We start from the raw sequence: 10,510 nt of genomic DNA, 5'->3' as shown, positions 1-10,510 counted from the left end.
GGAAGATTAAAGGCACCATATCTCATCCAAGGAATTTTGACTCATCCCCAGGGTTTGCCATGGAACAAAGAACACAAGGAGATGAACCTCTGGTGCACAAGGTCCTGCTCTTGGAAAGCCAGTCTCTCTATCTAAGTGTAAGATCGTAATCATCATCATCATTTACATAACAGCAGTGTAGAAAGGTGCCGAAGTTGCAAATTTTATTGCAGGACTAACACCAATAGAACAACACTAGAGATACTTTGCTTTATAACTATACGAAAATTCCCACAGGAGCCAGTGGGTTTAATCAGGGGAAAACACAAATCCAATGTACAGTAATTCCGACATGACGTGAAGAGGCTGTTATATTCACTATTGGGCAACTTATATAACTGCTCTGGGAAACTGAAGCTTGTGACAGAGTCGCCAGCTGAGGGTCTGGCATCAACAGCATTTCTTTTTATCACATGAGTGTGAGGAATTTAATAAGGGAGAAGCCAATGTGATACACTCAGGTTGTGGAGGTAGTATTTAGGGTATGAGTGGCTCTTGTCGTGTAATGGGACTCTTGACTGTGATCATGTTGAACTTCCTCTGTACTGTAATAACAATAAAAAGCGTCTGAGCAGGATCTCATAAACCATAAACTGCCTGTGGGGTGGGAATGTTAGAAAGAGATTTCTGGTGTTCCAGGTTCTCGCATCAATTCAGTAAGCAAAGCAGTAATTACTCACCCAACAGGATTTCACCCTTTCATGTTTCAAAGACTCCAGAAACTCATTTAGTCACAGCAGTGATGAGACAGTGAGTCCCCTGTTAGGTGATGGAAACTGATTATAATCCTCAAACACTCCATCCTACAGGAGAATGAACTGCATTCCCTATGGCAAAATCTACACTTTCACCCTTAGTCCAGTTAGTGAGCAGTGCTGGATTCTTCCTCCCAGTGTGTCTAGTGTTGTGCTTGGTTAAAGGTGATGCCAGGAAGGTCACTTCCACTCTGCTGAGACAGAGCATATTCTGTTTGTTGGTTTGTTTTCTCTCTCTCAGAATCTATGGGTGAATTTGGTACTCTTGCAAGAAATAATTCACCCATCTCCACTCAGAATCACATGCCTGATTCACAGCCCTCCTAGCAACCGTGATTGGCTTCAAGTGGTTTCTATATTACTATTGGCTTTTCATGTTTGTAACACTGATGTTAAGAAAAAAGCAAGACGCAACACAATCCAAAAACGCCTAAAGGAAGTTAATTATCTCACTCTCTACAAATGTCACTGAAATCCTGACAGGCGTCTTAATAACCCAGTTCTCAAAGAGAATCGAGCAAACTAGATGCACAAAACCTACATCTCACACAAGAAATGGCGAGTTGTGGATGCCTGGGCCACTCTTGTGAAATGAGGAGCTGCCTGCTAACTACTCCCTTCACACTGAACACAGCTCCTGTGGTTCTCACATGTAGAAGTTATTCTCTCCAAGTTCCCATCTATGCAAACACTTTGGTGGGACATTCAACGCATCTCCTGGTGGAGGGGCTGCAAACCCTCCAACCCATCTGGATTGAACAAAAGAGTCTTGAAATGCTGTAGAAGTTTACATGATGGACTGAAGATCATGAAAATACTGTGTACAGATCACAGTGTCCCAGATAACCTCTGCATACAGCAGAAACAAAGGGAATGTGGTGTATAGCTTGGGAAGGTGCATGTGGACTGAGGTTTTTGTGATAATTTTGTGAATTGCTAGTATCTTGGATTATTCTAATTCTTTCAGACTTCCTCAATAAACAATATGTATTAAAAAGTTATATAATAGAATATCAGGGTTGGAAGGGACCCCAGGAGGTCATCTAATCCAACCCCCTGCTCAAAGCAAGACCAATCCCCAGCTAAATCATCCTAGCCAGGGCTTTGTCAAGCCGGACCTTAAAAACCTCTAAGGAAGGAGATTCCACCACCTCCCTAGGTAATCCATTCCAGTGCTTCACCACCCTCCTAGTGAAAAAGGTTTTCCTAACATCCAACTTAAACCTCGCCCACTGCAACTTGAGACCATTACTCCTCCTTCTGTCATCTGGTACCACTGAGAACAGTCTGGATCCATCCTCTTTGGAACCCCTTTTCAGGTAGTTGAAAACAGCTATCAAATCCCCCCTCATTCTTCTCTTCTGCAGACTAAACAATCCCAGTTCCCTCAGCCGCTCCTCATAAGTCACGTGCTCCAGCCTCCTAATCATTTTTGTTGCCCTCCGCTGGACTCTTTCCAATTTTTCCACATCCTTCTTGTAGTGTGGGGCCCAAAACTGGACACAGTACTCCAGATGAGGCCTCACCAATGTCGAATAGAGGGGAACGATCACGTCCTTCGATCTGCTGGCAATGCCCCTACTTATACAGCCCAAAATGCCATTAGCCTTCTTGGCTACAACGGCACACTGTTGACTCATATCCAGCTTCTCATCCACTGTAACCCCTAGGTCTTTTTCTGCAGAACTGCTGCCTAGCCATTCGGTCCCTAGTCTGTAGCGGTGCATGGGATTCTTCTGTCCTAAGTGCAGGACTCTGCACTTGTCCTTGTTGAACCTCATCAGATTTCTTTTGGCCCAATCCTCTAATTTGTCTAGGTCCCTCTGTATCCGATCCCTACCCTCCAGCGTATCTACCTCTCCTCCCAGTTTAGTGTCATCTGCAAACTTGCTCAATATAGAGCTCTAGCTCCAACACTGCTAACGTTGAAGACAGTAGATTCAGCCTTTGTATTTTACCTATAAGAAAAGTTGTATGTGATTAATGAAGCCCAGGACTGTGTTTACTTGCATTTATGATGCTGAAATTGATCTGAAAACAGTCCAGGAGGAAGGATTTATTTATATAAATTGCATCTCATTGATAGGCAGGAGCACTGGTGGATATTGCGAAGGAAGAGCTTGTTAAACATTATATAATGTTTTATGCCCGTAAGCTATACTTGTCACAATGGCATTTAATATGTTGAAAGCTCAGCAGAGGAAATCTTATCACTAATTAAATTGTTCTGAACCAGAACAATGTCATCTCTTTTCCTTGGTTTGTTTCTTTCTTAATCAAAGACAAACATTTAGCACAGCGGAAAAATATAACCTAGTGACTTAAGTAACTTGGCCAGGCTACGTCCATGTCCCCCTCACAACTGCTTATGTGTAGGGCCCTTCCAAATTCACGGTCCATTTTGGTCAATTTCACTGTCATTGGATTTTTAAGATAATGAGTTCCATGCCTATTTAAATCTGAAATTTCATAGTGTTGTAATTGTAGGGGTCCTGACCCAAAAAGGAGTTGTGTACGGAGGTCGCAAGGTTATTGTAGGGGTTGGGTTGCAGTACTGCTACCCTTACTTCTGCACTGCTGCTGGAGGCGGCACTGTCTTCAGAGCTGGGCAGCGGAAGAGCAGCGGCTGCTGGCCGAGATCCCAGCTCTGAAGGCAGAGACACTGCCACCAGCCCTGCAGAAGTAAGAGTGGCATGGCATGGTATTGCCACCCTTACTTCTATGCTGCTGTTGGCAGGGCGCTGCCTTCAGAGCTGGGCACCCAGCCACCAATTGCTGCTGTCCGGCCACCCAGCTCCGAAGGCAGCACAGAAGTAAGGGCAGCAATACCGCAATGCCCCTAAAATAACCCCATGACCCCATTTTGGGTCAGGAGCCCCAGTTTGAGACACGCTGGTCTCCCCCGTGAAGTCTGTGTAGTATAGGGTAAAAGCACACAAAAGACCAGATTTCACGGGTGGAGACTGGATTTCACGATCCGTGATGCATTTTTTAATGGCTGTGAATTTGGTAGGGCCGTGCTTACGTGTGAGAGATCAGAGCCAACATCCAAGCGGCAGAGGGCATTTACAAGAAGTGTGTCTCATCCCAGCCAGGTCAATCAGAGAAAGAAATTTTATTGAATCATAAGTTGGGGTTTTCTTGTACTCAAAAACAATCATTTGGGGAATAAAATAAAAACATTAGTTTTTAGTACCTTAGTACTTTGTACATTAGTACCTTAGAAACCTGTTAAGTGAACATCAGCTGAGGACATATCAAGCCAGACTCTCCTGCCAACTTCCTGTAAGCCAATGAAGTAACGCTGGTGAGTAGCACTATTGGATCTGATGAGAGAATAGCTTGCTACAAGGAAAAGGGCAGACAAGTCACTTAGAGAAGGCTTTCACATTCTACATACAGCCAGTTTATCTCACCTGATGTCTACACCACTTCCTGGATTTTGTCAAATTTTTTTTTCTAGAGATTGGCATATATGGTACAGAGTTCCTATTCTACACGACTGAGCTCCTGGATGCCTTAGTTAACTTCACTTGGTCAAAGAGGAAAAGAAATGCGTCCAAGTGTTTAATATGCATTTTTATATGTTCAGAAGTGGTTGAATGTTCTTCTAATATTTATGGTTTTATCTAGTGATCCTGTATCTTTAAAAAAGTGAGTCTCATTCTCCATCCGGCACTTTGCTTCCTGCATCCAGACAAATAGTGTCTTTTCCAGTGTATTTCCATCTGTAATCACATTGTATGTATCTGGCTGTGACATCACAAGGTCTTCTGGGTACCAATAGAAATTTTTTTTTAAAAAAAAGGGAAATAAGAGAGATTACAAAGTGCAAATTCTTTCCAGTTAATAACAACAAATAAAGATCATCCTGACCAAAAATGTTTCTGAAAACGCCAGAGACTCAAGCCAACAGGATATGCCAGAGGCAGCAAAGAAGAGTTAGTGAAATAACTCAGACGTCTACTTTTCGCACTTGACTCCTGGCTACCCAAGTGGTTTCTTTTGTGTGAACTGATAGAAAAAGAGTGAAATGTCCAAATGATTTACACAGTGATGATCATAATCAGAACCCACACAATGATTTTTCTGCTGTTGTAGCATGAAAGAATATAAGTGACTTGGTGATGTCATCAGATGAAATCAGAGAATATATGAAGCTCAGATTTGTTAATTGCTCCGGGGATACTTTAAGTGGATGTGCCAGTGTTTTATAAATATTTCCCATCATCATCCTCAACTGGCAGTTACTTGTTCAGATCCAATATTTGCCTTACCCACTCAGCTAATCATCTATAGAGATTATAATTATGTTACAATCTACTGTCTGTCATTATTATTCTATCTCTCATAAACATTCTGACAGTGATGTTAACAATGAGCTGGGAGTATTTCCCTTAGTCTGTCAGGAAAACAACTTCAAACTAACATAGTCAGATCTGTTGGGAATAGATGGAGAGAGAACCTGAGAAATTATTTAGAAGGCAGCGTACCAGTCAGTGATGAATTTGCTCTTTTGGTTGCCTTGGATCACAACTGAAATGTTGCAGCTGGGTCCCCGTAAAGGCCTGAAGTAAAATCCCTGTCCTCAGCTTCTGCAAGAGGGCTAGAGCACTGGCACCAAACAGGCAAAGCTGTAAGTATCTCATGCAGCTAACCGCTGGAGTCAGTTTGTTGATTAATAGTATAGCCAACTGATTGAATATGCTTGCGTTCATTATTAAGAATGTTCAAGAGACCAACTAACCAAATTTAGCCAAATTTACCATCTAAAGACAAAACACAAAGGAGACGTACATACCCTCTGTCTGGGAAGCAATTCTTGTCTCACAGGATGTTCACCTTACACAGAAGGTATGCTTCAAAGACTCCTCCCACAAAACAACTTACATTTATGTCATGGCTTTTTACATGTTAAAGAGCACTTTATAGCTCACCTAAGATCCAACCCACTAATTCCTTAACATGCTGGTCTATACCTTCCCTTAGCTCAGTTTTGTATGCCACATTCCAAACAGTGGGGTGTACAGGTGCAGCCTGGGCTAGGGCACACCATTCATGTATCTTGGCTTTGACAGACTTCCTGTTTTCTGTTGTCAAAGCTGACCTCAGCTTTGCAAAGTGTTGTGGAATACATACCATGGGTAAATAGAATGGTGCGAAGAGCATAATATATTCAGTTTACTTCCCAACACATATACATATATAATGTATATTGAAACCATGCACGTACTACCCATTGATGTGGTGTATACTGCACCTATCATATATGGAGTGTCTAGCAAGTGGTTACAGCCCTCCAGGGATATTGACCTTTGTGACCCTGCTCCAGGTCATGTGACTGAGGACAGGACATAAAGTTCAGTCTCTTCCAGCATCCTTATTACACCGGCCATGTCGGAATGCAGGGGGCACAGTGGTGCAGAGGCCAGGGAGCAGCTAGGCGCCCCACTGTTCACAGCTCCCAGGAGTCAGAGTCCTAACCAGGTGCAGAGGTGCAAAACGCCACCTTTGGCAATTAGTATTCATGACTAGCATTTTCAATCCATCATGTCAAATCCAAACTGGACTCATCTGTGGCTCCTTTTCTCTAACTTCTGGCCACTTCGTGTTTGCCCTCATTTACTGTTGCTTGGAGCACTGGCCCATCTGGCCCATAAAGACTCATATGTCAATGGGTTCTGTTACAAAATGAGAACGAAGGTAATGAGAACCCCACGCTCACTCCTTATGTCCAATGCCAAGGTCAATATTGATGTTAGTTCCTGAGCACTGAATTGAGTGGGAGGAGAGAAGATTAACTAATTGTCAGTTTGTTTATGCTTAAACAGGCTTCTTTTCCTCCGCAAGGTAAGAGTGCTGGTTTGAAAGAAGTTGGTACAGTTCCCTTTACATAATAACACGAACAATACTGGAGCACTATTATATCTTTCATTGAAGAAATACTATAGTGATGCCTGTCTCCATCAATTGTTTATGGGCTCAAAGCCCTCCAGGACGTGTCAGAAATCCACATACTATTCTGCAGTTTGCATTTGGATCTCTAATTAGGATAACACATGTGAGAAAACACCCATAACAAGGCAATTGTCTCTTGTGTGCACATCTGCAGCTGTTGAAGAGTGTAGATTATTCCAGCTAAAGTTTTCATTAGATTAAGTTGACTTTTTCCTCCAGAGATGCCTTTTTTTCAGACAGTACATTACAGCGTTTTGTCTTGTTTTCCTAAGAGCGCCCACGTTTGATACACGCCTTCCTTCTGGCCCACTAGTGGCAGGTCAGTACGGATGTTACATACAGATACACAAACTGCGTCATGCAAGCCTCTGTCTTCTGTAGGTCAGTGTCAAGAAGCAGCTTCTCCATTGACCTGTAAAAGGCAAGATTTCAGACAAGCATTTCAGTGTGAACACAAATGTTTCTTCCAGACAGTCAGCTTTTGTGTTGGAACCTGCTCACACCATTAATAAGGAAAACTCCTAGAAACTATAATTTAAGAAAAGTTGTCATCTACTTTTTTAGTGACTTCCCAATCGTGTCTCTCACTGACACTTGATTGGCTATAAATCCTCTGAAGCATGGGAAGCAGGAGGTCATGGAAGTTGTTGTTGCCAACTAACTAAAAAATAACTGAGATTGTTTTTATTTTTAAACCACATTCTTTAAATATGACAGTGTAAACATGCTGCCTTCTGAAAAGTAAAATAAATGACATGAATACTGCCCTGGGGAACTTCACAAATCCAGTTTCAGTGATGGCAGCACCGTATATGCGGTCTTGAGTGGCTATCCAAGCCAACTGCTTCAAGGTGAAAGCACAAATACCAGGTTAGATCGCAATATTTTTGTTACTAACTCAACTAATTTTATTTCAAACTTTTCCTTTATTTACATTACCAAAAGATTACAGATTTGCATGGATAATACGTTTTCCTTTCCACAGATGTTCTTAGTCTGCCACTTCCCCTGGGCAGCATGCATCACTCTACCAAACACCTGCTTCTCTATTATGCATCACACTGGAGAGTGGGTCACGAGAAAAGTGGCCAGGCCATGAGAATAGGGATGCGTAGCCTTAGCAGTTCTGAGTGTCACAGGCTGGTGTTTGTAGCTATCTCTGCTAAGTATGGAATTCTAAATTCCATGGTTAACTACAGTGTCAGGATCCAGGTGCATAAATTCCCTCTGGGAATTTTCTGATGATAAGGCAGAGACATCAACACATAGCACAGTTCCTTGGCCATGTTTCTGTACTAAAGGATGAAGCAATATTCTAATCTCAGTGGTGGGAGCACAGACAATCAATCTCTGAGGCAAGAGGCTGGGTGTAATAAATCAGTACCCTCACTAAAAATATGCAAAACCACATGGAATAGCTGAATGTTTTACTAGTGGAAATTTTAATCAAAGTCAAGATTTATAATAATGATGATGGTTATTTTATCAGCAACTATAGGCCCCCTAGACTGAGCTTTGTTGGGACTGATCTCATCCTTGGCAAGAATGTGTTTTAAGGAGTAACAGAAAGAACTGCAAGTGGGCTGATTGTGGAAAGAATGCCAGCTCCCCAGATTCCTATTGCAATCAGAAGAAAGCCCATCTCAGAGTTCCACAACTCTCTGAAGAGACTCCACGTCTTACACATGTTTCAGATTATCAGCTACAATCTTGAGACAATGTTTGAGCTGCAGTTTTGTTATGTCAATGGTAAAATAATGGCAGAGTTTTGATAAACCATGAAAAGCTAAGACATACAGAGATTTTATTCTTTGCTAACTGCATTGCTCTCAGGTAAGGCAGAAGATCTGGCTAGAACACATAATATGTAACATCGTTCATTGCTGTGAGGTCCCCCTCCTTTAAAGGTTGCAACCAAAAAGCGTACACAGGATTTAGCTCCGACTCTGGATATTTCTCTGCTTCAGTTGCTCTGCAGGTGGCATCTCATTCCATTACTCCTCAGCTGATCTGCAAGAGGTTGCGACTGTTAAGAGCACATTCCCAGCATAGTTGGGGGCTGCACCATTATCCATCACACCATGAATGTGCCTGTTTCACGTACATCCCTCCCCAGAGCAAGAATTAATGATTCTGGAGGCTTTGAACAGGGCAGAGTGAGAACCATATGATTCTGCCCTCCACCAGCCTTCTACCTAGCAGCTGTACATGCAAACTTTGCATCTACCTTGCTATTGAGAGGGAAAAACGTTAATCTGGTGCCTCTGTTTTGCACTATAACCAGCCACTAGAGGGGACTGGAGAGTAGCTTACTGCTGTTCTTCTCAAGCCTGAAAACACTTCTGCTTGAATGTGATAAACTAGCCCAAAGGTGGCTCAGACTGATAGGCCGGGATACATAGTACTTGGGTGACCAGATTAAACGGAGAAAATATTGGGACACATGGGGAACGCGGGACAAAGACCTAAAAATCGGGACAGTCCCGATTTTATTGGGACGTCTGGTCACCCTACATAGTACATCCCAATGGGCTGTCAGAATTTGTGATATATGCCTCCTGATGCCAGCCCAACTGGCAGTATTTTAACAAAAAGAATATTTTGTCTAGTTTAGGTTGTTTCCTGCTTAGTGAAAAGACAGTGAGACAGGACGGGTTTGGGGTTGGTTTCAGACAATGTGCGGCCTTCAGTGCAAACATCAATGTCTCTGTAAGTGAAGAATTGAGTGAAGAGATCAAAAGCTGCTGTCCCTCTTCGCTGTTTGTATAGGCCAGGTAACAATGAGGGAGGTTTTTTAGAGGAAATAACAGTATTTGTGAGGAGGAGGAGGAGGTGAAAGTTGGGAGATGGGTTCATCCTCTAGGGGTTGGCAGACACCAGACGAAAAGTCCGTGGAATACTTGTTTTGAAACAGTTTATTGGAGGGATAGCTGCTGCTTTTCCAAAGGAAACAGTGGGAAGGTTTATAGATTTTGTTCAGATTGCAATGGCTGGAACATACATTACAGGCCTCAGACTGGCAGCTACACCAGGTCTATAAACCGTAGTGCTCTCAAGAGAGTGAGAGCAGAGAAACCATAAATGGGAGGAAAAAGAAAAGGAGGACTTGTGGCACCTTAAGAGACTAACACATTTGTTAGTCTCTAAGGTGCCACAAGTCCTCCTTTTCTTTTTGTGGATACAGACTAACACGGCTGCTACTCTGAAACCTGTCATAAATGGGAGGGTTGTTTTTGGACCATTCTTACTGAAATATGGCCAAAAGATCTTTTTCTAACATTCGCTCCACATTAAGGCACTGTCGCCAAGACCCAGCTTTAAGTGAATGCCTACAGTTAAGGTATACACCCCCGGAAATAGAGATTTCTGATTAAAACCATCATTAGTCCCATCACTCTAGTACAACTCATAAATGATACCATTATCAGACAAAAATCTGCATCTTGAGCGAAGTCATAGTCTTCTTTTATCCAACATAACTTAGAGCTGGTTATTTTCATCATTGAAATATTTGGCAATTTTCTCCGGCACACTGAGAATTTTACTCTGAAATATCCATAGTGGTATAAAACTACTGTACACTGCACCAACAGTTCACAGGATCCTATGACTGACTAGAAGAATGGGGGGTAAAACCAGCAATATTTCTGTGGGTTTTTTTCACGCTTTCATGAGTTGGAGAAGAACATAACATACTAGAACAAGCCACATTTTCACACCAAAAAGGCAGGTTTTGCCTGTGAAGATTGGCTTTTTGT

The 10,510-nt window shown here is 42.4% G+C and overlaps 1 protein-coding gene across 2 annotated transcripts in view; it reads right to left on the bottom strand.

Annotated features, from left to right (window-relative positions):
• Positions 1 to 3,891: 3,891 nt before the first annotated feature.
• The window catches only part of NGF (nerve growth factor), a 54,994-nt gene continuing 48,375 nt past the window's right edge, over positions 3,892 to 10,510 (bottom strand). Inside the window, exon 3 of one of the 2 annotated variants that reach the window (XR_006286919.1) lies at positions 3,892 to 7,164. The gene's annotated coding sequence lies outside the window, so the exon portion shown is untranslated. The remainder of the gene's footprint in view (positions 7,165 to 10,510) is intronic. The other variant, XR_005223298.2, reaches the window with a different exon arrangement.

Source organism: Chelonia mydas, chromosome 21, assembly GCF_015237465.2.
Source record: "Chelonia mydas isolate rCheMyd1 chromosome 21, rCheMyd1.pri.v2, whole genome shotgun sequence".
NCBI classification, from domain to species: Eukaryota; Metazoa; Chordata; order Testudines; family Cheloniidae; genus Chelonia; species Chelonia mydas.
This window is presented reverse-complemented; position numbering and strand designations above follow the sequence as displayed.